At 43.4% G+C, this 15,479-nt stretch overlaps 1 protein-coding gene and 1 pseudogene across 1 annotated transcript in view; one reads left to right on the forward strand and one right to left on the reverse strand.

Annotated features, from left to right (window-relative positions):
- Window positions 1-15,479, forward strand: part of LOC132394542 (SLAM family member 5-like) — a 143,247-nt gene that overhangs the window by 91,705 nt on the left and 36,063 nt on the right. The gene's annotated exons all lie outside the window — the stretch shown is intronic.
- On the reverse strand, window positions 4,927-14,299 carry LOC132393859 (SLAM family member 5-like; annotated as a pseudogene).

Genomic DNA, 15,479 nt, shown 5'->3' on the forward strand with positions numbered 1-15,479 from the left:
GGTCTGTTCATCACTCATAACAGTAACAAAAGCTTTCTTTACGACCTCTTTAGTAAGTATGACCTCTTTAGCTCTCTTTAGTAAGTATGCAGATGATACTAAGGTAGATGACATTGTAGATAATGAAGTAGGGATAGCTTTCAGACATGGAGACACATTTTAGCACTAGAAATTAAGGAACTGAAAAGCTCTGTGTAATTTTTAAAGCACAGGGTGAAACAGAAAGCCTTTGTATAATAAAGTAATATGAAAAGTATTTTTTAATTTTTATGGAACTTTATAACGTGGGGAAGGAGGACTTGTGGAATATTGCTGGAATATCTCTAGGTACAGAGTCACGTCCTGTGGTCTTGTGCAGACAGATTTCTGAAACGTCAGTATTATGGAAGAAGTATGTCAGTGTGATGTAGATGAAGGTTTGATTTTTCCTTACTGGTCACCAACAATCTGTAAAAATCCAAATCTGAGTAATAAGTGGATGTCACCATGAAGGTTATCACCTTATCAGGATTGTTTTAAATATGATGTGGATGGTACCTTTAGCACTGACTGCTCTGTCAGTTTTGTTTTTTCTATTTTTTGTTCCACTCCTACCTGTTATCTGATTACTCACCTTTATTTTTATTCAGACACATGGTGTGGGACCACAGTGACTGGTTGGTGCTGCAGTTTCTGAAGTTAGCATTCAAACCACATTGAGCTGCATAATCTCCACAACTGCCTTGACAATGGGACAAAACTTATTGGCAATATAAAAAAAATCTTTTTTGTTCTCCCATGGGGACTTGTCCCTTCTCGACTGTAATCCCTCTGTGCTGTATAATCCTCTATAAATCTTTCCCTCATCTCTGGAGGTAGCTACAAACTGATTAGATTGCTACATCCAATCTGTTGTAAAATCCTGAAACAATGAAATGCATCTGAATCCTGTCATATTTTTCTACCTCTGTAAAACTTACTGGTTGAGCCACTGGCTGCGGGCTTCAGTTTTTGTTAATGGGCACAGAGCCAATAGTAGATCATTAACACCATCAAGTTCCCATGAAAAAAAAATTTTACTACATAAAGGCAATGCATAAATGCAAGCTCTGTAAAATTTTCAAACTCTACTCATGTTTCAAATGTCCTGTAGTAACTCTCTCCCACCCAGTTTGGATGGAAAACCCTCATTTCATATCTTAGTCATGTTAAAATGGCTAGAAGAGATTGAAAGGGGTTCTGTTGGATTCATGAAGTCATGGAAATTACTAAATGAGGAACTCTGGCATTTCTTGAGCTGTATTCCCTGGAGTTTAGGAGAACGAGGGGAGGATCTCATAGAAACATTCCGAATGTTAAAAGGCCTGAACAGATTAGATATGGCAAAGTTACTTCCCATGGTAAGTGCTTCTAGGATAAGAGGGCACAACTACAGGATTGAAGGACGTCATTTTAGAACTGAGATGTGGAGAAATTACTTTAGTCAAAGGGTGGTAAATTTGTTGCCACAAGCAGCTGTGGAGGCCAAGTCATTGGGTGCATTTAAGTCAGAGATTAATACGTTCTTGATTAGCAGAGGAGTGAGGATGACTGGAAGAATTGGATCAGCCCATGATTGAATGGCAGATTAGACTCGATGGGCTGAATGGCCAACTTCTGCTCCTATATTTTATTCTCTAATGGTCTTAAGCAGCAGAAACAACAAAGCATGGAGTCAGAATGAAACCGGGTGGGAGAAACATTTATCAGAAAAATACACAGTGATGAAGGAAGAGAAATCAGAAGGAAATTGTTTATAGAGATACCTTGCAGCTAGCAACAAGTGCAAGATGTGGGGGTGAGAGTAAACACACAAAAACAAAGTTCAGAGACAAGCTCCATAAATTGGAAAAAAGACTACAGAGAAACTCATGAAATTATGACAGAGGTGTCATCCTGTTCTTGCAATTCCATCCAATCTGACATCCAGGCTGTGTTGAAAGCACCCGGGGGTGTGGCAACTTGCATGTGTTACAGCTACTTGGAGCCACAGGTGAGAGCTGAGCACCAGGTGGGGACAAAGGTGGACCAGCTACCCTGAAAAGTGCACGGCAGGCCCCCCACCAGAGGTGCTACCCCTCACTAGACACCCGATACAGGATAAAAGAACTCTTAAATGAGTTCATGTGGAGCAATCGATGCTCCAAGCCTACACCGGTATCTGTCCTCCTCTCTTCTTACGTTATATCGACGACTGCATTGGCGCTGCTTCCTGCACACATGCTGAGCTCGTCGACTTCATTAACTTTGCCTCCAACTTTCACCCCGCTCTCAAATTTACCTGGTCTATTTCTGACACCTCTCTCCCCTTTCTAGATCTTTCTGTTTCTATCTCTGGAGACAGCCTATCCACCGATGTCTACTACAAACCTACTAACTCCCACAGCTACTTAGACGATTCCTCCTCCCACCCTGTCTCCTGCACAAATGCTATCCCTTTCTCTCAATTCCTCCGGCTTCGCCGCATCTGCTCTCAGCATGAAGCCTTTCATTCTAGGACAAAGGAGATGTCTTCCTTTTTTAAAGAAAGGGGCTTCCCTTCGTCCACTATCAACTCTGCCCTCCATCGCGTCTCCCGTATTTCACGCACCTCTGCCCTCACCCCAGCCCCCCGCCAGCCCACTAGGGATAGATTCCTCTTGGTCCTCACCTATCACCCTATCAGCCTACAGATCCAACGTTTAATCCTTCGCAACCTCCGCCACCTCCTACGGGATCCCACCACCAGCCACATCTTCCCCTCCCCCCCCCCCACTCTCGGCTTTCCGCAGGGATCGCTCCCTACACGACTCCCTTGTCCATCCATCCCCCCCATCCCTCCCCACGGACCTCCCTCCGGGCACTCATCCCTGCAAACGGAAGAAGTGCTACACCTGCCCCCACACTTCTTCCCTCACCACCATCCTAAGCCCCAGACAGTCCTTTCAGGTGAGGCACCACTTCACCTGCAAGTCAACTGGGGTAATATACTGTATCCAGTGCTCCCGATGTGGCCATTTATACATTGGGGAGACACGCCGCAGATTGGGAGACCGTTTCACCGAACACCGGCACTCAGTCCTCCAGCAGTGGCGGGATCTCCCTGTGGCCACACTCTTCAATTCCACAGATCACTCCCACTCCGATATGTCTGTCCATGGCCTCCTCTACCGTCAAGATGAGGCCACACGCAGGTCGATGGAGCAATACCTTATCTCCCGCCTAGGTAGCCTCCTGCCTGCCGGCATGAACATCCAACTCACAGACATCCGTTGATACCCCCGCCCCGCCCCCCTTACCCCATCCCTATCTATAATTTTAGTCTGGTTCTCTTTCTCTCTCTCCCCCCCCCCCCACTATAATCTCCCCCAGCCCTACCTTTTCTCTTTTATTTCCCATAATTCTCCACCTTTCCCCAGCCCATTTCCATCCAACCTATCACTTCCCAGCTCTCTACTTCATCCATCCCCCCCCCCACTTCTTATCTGCCCTCGACCATCCCATGTTACTTCACTCCTGACGAAGGGTTTCAGCCCGAAATGTCATCACTACCTCCTCCCATGGATGCTGTCTGGCCTGTGTTTTTTTATTTATTTCTAGCATCTGCAGATTCACTCGTGTTGCCTCTTAAGTGACCTCATTTAGATCCCACCATGATCAATTTAGATTTTTATTCCTTTTCTCTGTATCAGAGCATCACTGAGAAAGCCAGTGTATGTTACTCATCCTTAATTGCCCTTGAGAAGGTGATGGTAAGCATAGTCAGATCAGGTTGGTATTGCCAGTCAGGCAAAGGCAGAGAGTTTGCCCTGTCTTGTGGGTTGGAACCATGCGAATAAAGTTTGTGTTGTGCAAGATGTGAAGAGTGGCCACAATGCCAAGACCAGAAATGGGACTCATTTTGTTGAATTTATGCAGAATAGTATCCCTTAAGTTGTTCATAAGAAGAGCCAACAAGCATTGCAAAAGCTTCCTTCTGCAGTCATAAGCTGACAAATGGTGCTCAACGTTCTGAAGTGAAGGAATATCCCAGGGAGTGAGTTTGTGTGTGTGCGTGTGTTGAACACCACATTGCCTCCTTGGGATACTGTGTGGCATGGCACAAAAGGGGCTGGTACAAGGGTCACAAACTTTACAAAACACTGTATTTTATAGTCACTGAGTTTCATGATGCACACAGCACACATATTGGAATGTAGGCAGCTTTCTCTTCAGTTCAAGAACTTGATTTGAATTCCTGCTCAGGAGGTGGTATAGTCTCACTCCACTAATGATTGCCAAGAGGCAGTGAGACCATACCTGATTGGAAAAAAAGCCAGAGATACCATTAACAAAGACAAGCATGAGACCAAATATTGTGATGGGATATTATCAGGGACTACACTGTGTGACGTAATATTCAAGAGTACCGGCCTTCATTGCACTTTGGTTCTCTCTTCCAATACATCACGAAGAGGATAACTGTGATGAAAGCTATCAGAGCAATGGTAGCAATTAAATGAATGTGTAATGGCCTCAAAGCCTTCTGACCTGAAAAGGGATAGACATGAATTGTGATTTTGTCTACGTGTTACTACACAGTGAAGTTAAATTAAACTTGGCTTAAAATAGGAAATACATCAGATTGGTGAGGTGAGAGCTGAAAGTGATTTATAAGATCACAACTGGTTTATGCAGGGTAAAATGAGGGATGCTGTTCCCATAACTAGATCCGGGGTTACAGGAAGAAAGGGTAAAAATAGGGAGGGGCTAGCAGATGAGATTGATAGAGGTGGCTGTGATCTGTAGCACATTATCTGTATGAGTGATTAATGCAAAATTCAATCAGAGCTTTGAAGAACAAAACAGAAATAACCTACCATTTAAAGAAGTTATTCATTACTGAGGAAGGAAAGGGGAGAATTGGATCACCTGATAATACTATTAGAATCATGCAGTAAAATGGCTTCCTTCTGCACTGTAAAGTTCTGCAGGGAGAAGACAAAAACACTTAAAATGAACAAACAGCAGATCTGAACATTCTACATCTTGAACCTGTCCTCAGAATGAACCTTTCAGAATAAGAATTATCTAGCCAATTCTTCCCTCATCATCCTGGTACATTAAAAAAATCATTAAACCAAGTTAATCACCAATGGAATTCTTCCTGAAAGAGAAAAAAAGTGGTACAGTTGAAGAAAATATGGGTGGCGGCGTATAACGCCAAGCATCTCAATTGATTCCGACCAAGGATTAGACTAAATGACAGAGGAGCTGAATGAAGCCATTCAGCCCATTGATATGCTGCACCATTCATCATGGTGTTTATAAAATTTTCCCTCTCAACTCCATTCTCCTGCATTCTCTTGTAACCTTTGAAGCCCTTACAAATCAAGGACCTATCAACCTCTACTCTAAAAATACCCAACGGCTTGGCTTCCATTACCATCTGTGGCAATGAATTTCACAAATTCACCACACTCATTCAGCATTCAAATGACCTCTATCGCTGACTTTATTTTTGACAATATTTCTTACTTGTCCTCATTTACTGAGTTTATGGGACAGCATGATACCAAAGTGCCAGTGTAAGATTATTAAAGAGGCAGTGACCCAGGTTTATTTCCTACTGCTGTTTGTGAAATGTTTGCATGTTCTCCCCATGCCTATGTGAGTTTCCTCCTGGTGCCTTGGTTTCCTCCCAAATTGCAAGGTGGTTGTGTGAGTACGGTAATTCCTTCCATGGGTGTAATGAGCAGCACAAACTCATTTGGACCAGAATTCTACATTTCTAAAGAGATCTAAATTATAAAATTTCCCCATGATTAGTAGTTCAGATAATTTTTTTCTGCCATGTTCAAGGCAATCAAAACTAAATTGCTGAATCTGATGGTTTAAATATTAGATAGAGTCTGTAGGTTAATTAAAAATATTTTATTTCAACCCAGGATTGAGCCCAGAGAAAAATAAAGCCACTAGTTTAAAAGCAGAAAGTCAGTAAGACCATAAGATCATATGACATAGGAGCAGAATTAACTCTGTTTTCACTAACCTTTAACCACTCCATTTAAAAAATATGTTCCCTTCTATTGCTTGTGCCTTTTGCCTTTTATCTGTGGCTGAAAGCCATGAAAACTTCTGCTAATGGAAAAATAACAACAATATATTAAGGTGGATAAACGTGGGTAGCCAACACCTTTTCCCAGACAAAAAGAGTGGACGGCTAATCCGAAATGGCTAATATAAAAGGGCATAATTTTATTGTGATTGGATCATACTAGAGTGCAGATATCAGAGATATGTTTTTTTTACACAGAAAGTGGATCGTGCATGGAATGCATTGTCTGGGGTGATGGTACAGGTACATACATTAGAGACACAAATAAGATTCTTAGATAGACACACGGATGAATGAAAACTAGATGACAATGTGGGAGGAAAGAAGGTCCTTTACTATGTTAAGGTTTGCTGGCATATTGGCCACTCTCACCACTACCGTCCTTTTAGATTATTTATTGTCTCAATTATACCTCAGAGAATTTGTGAGTCTGTTTATTAAGACATGCACAGGCAGGTGAAGGAGAGATGAGCTCAAACATGAATCTCAGTTTCAGAGTGGTTTCAGTGGTGTTGGACTTGAGTGATTCTCACTTTTTGCAGTCAAGCTCTGACGGACCCATAGAGGGGCCAGAACGAATAGGGCACCAAGGATACGTCTGGAGCATTCTGCTCAGAATGCATGTTCCTAAAAATCATAGATCTGTCTCAGACCTGATCTGATCTATTGTAAGTATATTGAGATTAGAAGAGAAAAGGAATAAATAATGGTTAATTTTTAAGAAAAAATTGTGGGGTTTGTAAAGGTAATGGACCCACCTTCTGTGACTAGACAGAGCCTTCCTACATCCACACTTGAAGATGCCTCACTGACAGGGTTCCTCACTGTGCAGTTGTACACTGTGTTGTTATCATTCAGCCTTAAGGACAATTCCAGACTTCTCCCTCCATCAGTCAGTACATGTATCTCATCGGTCATGACCTCATCACGTCCTGTCCACCAAGTGTAAACTGGCTCCGAGCCACGCTCCAGTAAACAGTGCAAACTGATGTTACATACTTCATCTGAGATGAATTGGGCTGTATTTATTACAGGTTTTGACACACTTTCTATTTATAAGAAAAACACAAATAAAGAAAATGGTTTGTCAACAAGTAGGTAATAGCCAAGAGCCTCTCATGAGCTCTTTTGATACAGGGCTGGGAGAAGCCTGCTCTACTCTTCATCAGTCACACTTTTACAATATCCTAAATTCTTGTAATATACAAAACATATATCTACTTTAATATTGAATGACCTAAATAATTAAGGCTCCTCTGTCTTCTAGAGTAGAACATATCAAATATTCATCAACCTCAAGCTTACCATTTCCATCCTAAATAACCTAACATTTACTCTGAATCGAGCATTATTACGCTGGAAAGATAGCAGATAGCCCTATGTATCCACAACAGTAAGAGATTTGTTTCATAAATTCAGTGAAATTACATCACATTCTTCTAAGCTCAAAAGAATGCAGGTCTACTCAAATCTCGTCCATCCCAAGAACCAGACTGCCAGAATTTGGTTGGAATTCCTGTGATTATATATGCCAAGTTTTAGACAAGAACACCAAAACAGAACTTGTGTAAACAGCTTTGTGAATGCCAGGAACATTCCTTACATGTGTTGTCTATGTTCTACCTGGATTGTCAGCAAGCAAGCTGAATAGACCAGCACCTTTGTCTCCTGTCCTTCACTTTCACATCTCTTCTGCACTGTTCAATTCTGTTTCCAGAAGGAGAGGTTAATGCTGCTGACATAGCTCCTCCCCCACCTACCACCAGTGAACATTGTGGATTAGACACTAGACACTAGAATACTACAGCACAGTTCAGGCCCTTCAGCCTCGATGTTGTACCGACCCATATATTCCTTAAAAATAGGAACCTACACTGCCCCATAATCTTCTATTTTTCTTTCATCCATGTGCCTGTCCAAGTGGCTCTTAAATACCCCTAATGTTTCAGCCTCCACCACCATTCCTGGCAAGTCATTCCAGGCACCCACAATTCTCCATGCAAAAACTTACCCTGATGTCTCCGCTAAACCTCCCTCCCTTAACTTTATACATATGCCCTCTGGTGTATGCTATTCGTGCCCTGGGAAACAGGTATTGGCTATCCACCCTATCTATGCCTCTCATAATCTTGTAGACTTCTATCAAGTTCCCTCTCATCCTTCTATGCTCCAAAGAGAAAAGTCCCAGCTCTGCTAACCTTGCCTCATAAGACTTGTTTTCCAATCCAGGCAACATCCTGGTAAATCTCTTCTGCATCCTCTCCATAGCTTCCACATCCTTCCTATAATGAGGTGACCAGAACTGAACACAATACTCTAATTGTGGTCTCACCAGAAATTTGCAGGGTTACAACATGACCTCTCTACTCTTGAAATCAATCCCCCTATTAATGAAGCCTAGCATCCCATAGGCTTTCTTAACTATCCTATCAACCTGTGCAGTGATCTTGAAGGATGTATGGATTTGAACCCGAAGGTCACTCTGTTCATCCACACCCTTAAGTAACTGACCATTAATCCTGTACTCAGCCTTCTGGTTTGTCCTTCCTAAATGCATCACCTCTCACTTATCCAGATTGAACTCCATCTGCCACTTTTCTGTTCAACTCTGAATCCTGTCATGGGGGACCTTGTCAAATGCCTTGATAAAATCCATGTAGACCTCATCTACCGCCCTGCCCTCATCAATTTCTTTTGTTACCTCTTCCAAAAACTCACTTAGGCTTGTGAGGCACGACCTTCCCTTCACAAAGCCATGCTGACTATCCTCGAGTAGACTGTACTTCTCCAAATGCTCGTAGATCCTATCCTTAAGAGTCCTTTCCAATAGTTTGCAGACCACTGACGTAAGACTCACCTGCTTATAGTTCCCAGGATTCTCCCTATTACCTTTTTTAAACAAGGGAACCACATTTGTCATTCTCCAGTCCTCTGGCACCTCCCCTGCAGCTAAAGAGGATTCAAAGATTATAGCTACTGCTCCAGCAATCTCTAGTCTCACTTCCGACAGCAACTTGGGGTGTATCACATCCGGCCCTGTTCCCCCACCAACAGATCTGCCGCCTGACCAGGTTCATTACCCAGAACTAGATCCAGTATAGCCTCTCATCTCATCGGCCAGTCCACATACTGTGTCAGGAATCCTTCTTAAAAACACCAGACAAATTCAGCCCCCTCTACCCCCCTTGCAGTCGGGAGGTGCCAGTCAATACGAGGGAAGTTGAAATCACTCATAACTACTACCCTGTATTTTCTGCACCTTTCTAAAATCTGCCTACTTATCTGTTCCTTGGTGTCCGGAGGGCTATTTGGGGGCCTATAGACTACTCCCAGCACAGTGGTTGATCCCTTCCTATTTCTGACTTCCACCCACACCGTCTCAGTGGACACTCTTTCTGCAGCGTCCTCCTTTTCTGTAGCCGTGATACTATCCCTGACCAGTAATGTTACTTCCCCCACCCCCCGCCGCCTTTTCTACCTCCCATCCCACTCCTTTTAAAACACCTAAACCCCGGTACCTGCATCAGCCAATCCTGTCCTTTGTTCAGCCAAGGTTCAGAAGCGGTCACAACATTATAGTTCCACGTACTGATCCATGTCTAAGTTCATCCCTTTTATTCCTAATGCTCCTAGCGTTGAAATAGACACATTTCAACCCCTCTAACTGGCTACCTTTATGTTTTGTCCCCTGCCTGTCCTTCCTCACCAACTCAGAACACACAGCATCATGCCCTTGTCCTTCTACCTTAATCTCTGCACTCACATTCTGATTCCCACCTCCCTGCCAAACTAGTTTAAACCCTCCCAACAGCTCTAGCAAACCTAGATTCTGGGAAAAAAGAATGAATACACACGTGGTGCTAGAAATTTGGACCTCTCTTTCGCGGATTTGTCCATAGCATAAAAAAAAAGTTTGAGAATCCCTGCCGTAAGAGATTATCTACACTAAGTCAGGTTCTTAGGGTTCCCTCCATAAAAGGACCCATCCATTTTTCTGCCATCAGTATTTAAACAGACAGTGCTTCCAACCAGTTCCTTAACAAACAAGTGCTGCTTCTGAGCAGAGTTTCAGTATTCCTCTGACTTGTGTGTCCCACAGGTTTCAGCTCAGACCACAAACATCTCCACTTTTATCTTTGTCTGCTTAAAAAAAGTTAGGTCAGAATTTATATTAAATTTTGAAGCATATTACCATGAACTTCCAGTTTCATCACTTCTTCATGGAGAGCCCCATCCACCCTTGCATTAATTACATAGAAACCTTTATCACTGTCTATTACATATATGTCAAATGCAAGGCCCGCAGGCCAAATCCGGACCGCGGTGGAATTATCTTTGGCCCGCGAGATAATGTCTAATTACTATTAAAGCTGGCCCCAGTAATCGAAGCGCCTATGGCGTATGATATGGCTAATGCTGAGTTTATTCAGGTACCAGGTTTTCAGGGTTTTTAGTGTTTATTCGGTTTCCCTGGTTTATTTCCTGAATATCATTAATGAATATTTTTTCTCTATTAGAGCTGGCCCGCCAGTATATTGCATGCACACTAATACTACAAATCCCACAATGCACTGCCAGTGCATTGCTCGCGCTTGCCTTACTCTCTCATCAGCATCCTTATGGGGCTAGTCACGTGTGGTCAACTTTCAGCGATCCCTCACCCCAAAAATGGCTGAACGAAAGGTGGACTTTGAAAACAGGGGTTTTCAAGGCAGGTGGGAGGCAGAGTATATGTTCGCAGATATAAAGGGCAAACCTGTTTGTCTTGTGTGCGGAGACGGTGTGGCTGTAATTAAAGAATATAACGTAAGACGACACTATGAAACGAAACACCACGACAAATATAAGCATCTGGACAAGAAACAGAAGCCGCGATGTGCGGTCAAAAGAGTGGATTGGTGGGCAGGATCCGGGAGAAGATGCGGAAGGAAAACGGCGCAGGTGAGCTGACAGCTTATGACTGCATCATACACCAGGAATCGTTGTGTGGCAAAGCCTTGAAAATGGAACATATAATGAGCACCATAACACGAGCAGTTAACTTCATAAGAGCCAAAGGTTTAAATCACCGCGAGTTCAAGTCGTTTCTGGAGGAGTTGGGTTCAGAATATAATGTTATTCATATTCCAACTGGATTCCCAAAAAGCAAGCACAAAAGACTAGTAACACACACAAAATGCTGGTGGAACGCAGCAGGCCAGGCAGCATCTATAGGAAGAATCACAGTCAACATTTCAGGCTGAGACCCTTCGTCAGGACTAACTGAAAGTAATGATAATAAGAGATTTGAAAGTAGGAGGGGGAGGGGGAAATCCAAACTCATAGGAGAAGACCGGAGGGGGAGAGGTGAAGCTAAGAACTGGAAAGGTGATTGGCAAAGGGATACAGAGCTGGAGAAGGGAAAGGATCCTGGGACGGGAGGCCAAGGGAGAAAGAAAGGGGGAGGGGAGCACCAGAGGGAGATGGAGAACAGGCAAGGAGTGATTGTGAGAGGGGCAGAGAGAGAGAAAAAGGAGTGGGGGAATAAATAAATAAATAAACAAACAAACAAACAAACAAACAAACAGATAAATGGATAAATAAATAAATAAATAGATAAATAGATAGATAAATAACTAGATAAATAAATAAATAGATAAATAAATAAGGCATGGGGTGAGAAGCGGAGGAGGGGCATTAATGGAAATTAGAGAAATCAATGTTCATGCCATCAGGTTGGAGGCTACCCAGATCGAATGTAAGGTGTTGTTCCTCCAACCTGAGTGTGGCTTCATCTTGACAGTAGAGGAGGCCATGGAAAGACATATTAGAATAGGAATGGGACGTGGAATTAAAATGTGTGGCCACTGGGAGATCCTGCTTTTTCTGGCAGCCCGAGCGTAGGTGATCAGTGAAATGGTTTCCCAGTCTGCATCAGGTCTCACCAATATATAGAGGGCCACACCGGGAGCACCGGACGCAGTATACGACACCAGCCGATTCACAGGTGAGGTGTCGCCTCACCTGGAAGGACTGTCTGGGGCCCTGAATAGTGGTGAGGGAGGAAGTGAACGTGCAGGTGTAGCACTTGTTCTGCTTACAAGGATATGTGCCAGGAGGGAGATCGGTGGGAAGGGATGGGGAGGGGGGGTAAGTGAATGGACAAGGGAGTCACATAGATCCCTGTGGACAGCAGAAAGTGGGAGGGGGAGGGGAAAGATGTGCTTGGTAGTGGGATCCCGTTGGTGGTGGCAGAAGTTACGGAGAATTATATGTTGGACCCAGAGGCTGTTGGGGTGGTAGGTGAGGACAAGGAGAACCCTATCCGAGTGGGGTGGCAGGTGGATGGGGTGAGAGCAGATGTGCGTGAAATGGGAGAGATGCGTTTGAGAGCAGAGTTGATGGTGGAGGAACCAGCATGTTTAAAAAAGGAAGACATCTCCTTAATCCTGGAATGAAAAGCCTCATCCTGAGAGCAGATGCACTTACAGTAGATATCAGTAGATAAACCGTCTCCCGAGATGGAGACAAAAAGATCAAGAAAGGGGAGGGAGGTGTCGGAAATGGACCAGGTAAATTTGAAGGCAGGGTGAAAGTTGGAGGCAAAGTCTGCTCAATGGAGGAGAGTGGTTGTAGAGGGGAACTGGTTAGGTCTGTAATACAAAAAGAAGCAAGGAGCTTTGAGACCTTCCTGGTGGGGGATGGAGGTATATAGGGACTGGACGTCCATGCTGAAAATAAGGTGGTGGGGCCAGGGACCAGTACAAGTTTCTGCTGTGTTTGACTTGCACACCTCTTCTGTGCTGTGTAATTCTCCTTCCAAGTAGTAAGGAGATGTTAATGCTGCTGATGTCCCCTCACACCACTGCCTGAGCAATGTGGTTTCTGGGACAAAAGGATGAGCACACAGATAGCAGCAAGAATTCACTTTAAGACATGGGTTTCTAAATTGAGATCCACAAACTTCTTGCTTTGTGGATTTTGTCCATGGCATGAAAATGGTTGGGAACCCTCGCTTCAAGAGCTCATCTACACTAAATCAGATGACTTGGGACCCTCTCCCTGAAACAGTTATCCACGTCCCTGATATCAGTATTTAAACAGACAGGGCTTCAGACCGGTTCCTTAACAAACAAGTGCTGCATCTGAGCAGAGTTTCGAAATTCCTTCTCCACAGGCTTTGGCTCAGACCACAAACATCTCCCCTTTCATCCTTAATTACTTTAAAACTGTTAGATCAGAATAAATAATTAAAATGATATTACCATAAACTCGCAGTTCCGTCACTTCTAGATGGAGATCTGTATCTGTCCTTGCATTTATTTCATACAGACTTCTTCACTGTCTGTTAGGTTCCATATTTCCAAGCTGTAGTCCTTTGGATTTAATTTCATCCTCTCTCTGATACACTCTGTTGTACTGTTTTTATATTTCAAACATAACAGAACCATTTTTCGATTAGATGGATATACGTAATCCCAAGTAATGATTGAAATGTTTTCTCCTGGCACATTTCCTGGTAAAGTGACTGACTGTCCCAGTGCCCCATTCACCACTCGACGAGCAGCTGGATTCCCATCGGACTCTGTCAGAACTGAAACAGAAAGACAAAGCATTAGATTCATTAGTCCCAGTGTGTTGGTGTCCACATTTCCACAGCATGTCGCAAACCTAAGGGATAAATGGAAGCGATGAAATCAAGTTTATTGTCATTTAACTATATACATGTATATAATGTATATAACAATATAATGTATATTAGAATGAGACAATGTATCTTTGAACCAGGCTGTAAAGCACTGTAGTACACATAACACACATAGCACATGATAACTTATTAAGGTAAAGAGAAGATCTACAAATGAATCACACATAAAGAACAGACTGAAGTACCTTAATCTTAAATCTTATTAATACAGAACAGATTAGCCAGTGACACTTCGAATATGATGCAACAGGGAGTTCAGAAGCCTAATGGCCCATGGGAAGGAATTGTTTCTCATCCTGACCATTCTTGTTTTTATGCATCATGGCCTCCTACCTGATGGTAGAAAGTCAAAGGGAATGCTGCATGGATGGATGGGACTCTTAATAGTATGAAGGACCTTGCATACGCAGTGCTCCTGATAAACATCCCTGATAGATGGTAGGGAGATACCCATGATCCTCTCAGCTGTTCTCACCATCTTTTGTAGGGACTTCGATCTTATGCTTGGCTGCTCCCATTACCAGCTGGAAATGTAACTTATTGTGATGCTGTCAATGGTGCTCCTGTAAAATGCAATTAAAGTGGGGGGTGGGAGCCTTGCTGCCTCAATCTTCTTAGGAAGTGGAGGTGCTACTGTGCCTTTTTAATCAGGGAGGTGATATTAAGGGACCAGGTGAGGTCATCTGTGGTGTGAGCTCCCAGGAATTTGGGGTACTTAACTCTCTCTATGGAACAGCCATGTATTCTCAGACGGTAATAGTTCATGTGCACCTTCCTGAAGTCCACAGTGATTTGCTTGCCTTCTCCATGTTCAGGCTTAGGTTGTTCTTCTCACACCAATTCACCAGCCACCCAACTTCTGTCTCATCATCGTTCTTGATAAGGCCAACCACTGTTGTTTCATCCACAAACTTGATGGCACGGTTTGAGCTGGATCCCACGACACAGTCATGTGTCAGCAATGTGAAGAACAGTGGGCTGAGCACACAGCCTTGGGAATAACCAGTGCTCAGCGTAATGGGACGAGAGACGTTACTGCCCATATGGACTGACTGTGGCCTTACTGTTCAGAAGTCCAGTATCCAATTGCAGGAGCAATGCAGATACATAATTCCCTAAAAGTGGCATCACAAGTAGATAGGATAGTAAAGAGAGCTTTTGGTACATTGGCCTTTATAAACCAAAGTATTGAGTATAAAAGTTGGAATGTAATGGTGAGGTTGTACGAGACATTGATGAGACCGAATTTGGAATATTGTGTGCAGTTTTGGTCACCTAATTACAGGAAAGATATTAATAAGGTTGAAAGACTGCAGAGAAGGTTTACAAGGATGTTGCCGGGACCTGAGAAACTTAGTTACTGAGAAAGGTTGAATAGATTGGGACTTTATTCCCTGGAGCGTAGAAGAATGAGGGGAGATTTGATAGAGGTGTATAAAATTATGATGGGTATAGATAGAGTGAATGCAAGCAGGCTTTTTCAACTGAGGCTAGGGGAGGAAAAAGAAACAGAGGACATGGGTTAAGGGTGAAGGGGGAAAAGTTTAAAGGGAACATGGGGGGGGGCTTCGGTGGGAGTGTGGAATGAACTGCCAGATGAAGTGGTAAATGTGGGCTCACTTTTAACATTCGAGAAAAACTAGGACAGATACATGGATGAGAAGTGTATGGAGGGATATGGGCCAGGTGGGACTAGGC

Source organism: Hypanus sabinus, chromosome 5 (assembly GCF_030144855.1).
Source record: "Hypanus sabinus isolate sHypSab1 chromosome 5, sHypSab1.hap1, whole genome shotgun sequence".
Classification (NCBI taxonomy): Eukaryota; Metazoa; Chordata; class Chondrichthyes; order Myliobatiformes; family Dasyatidae; genus Hypanus; species Hypanus sabinus.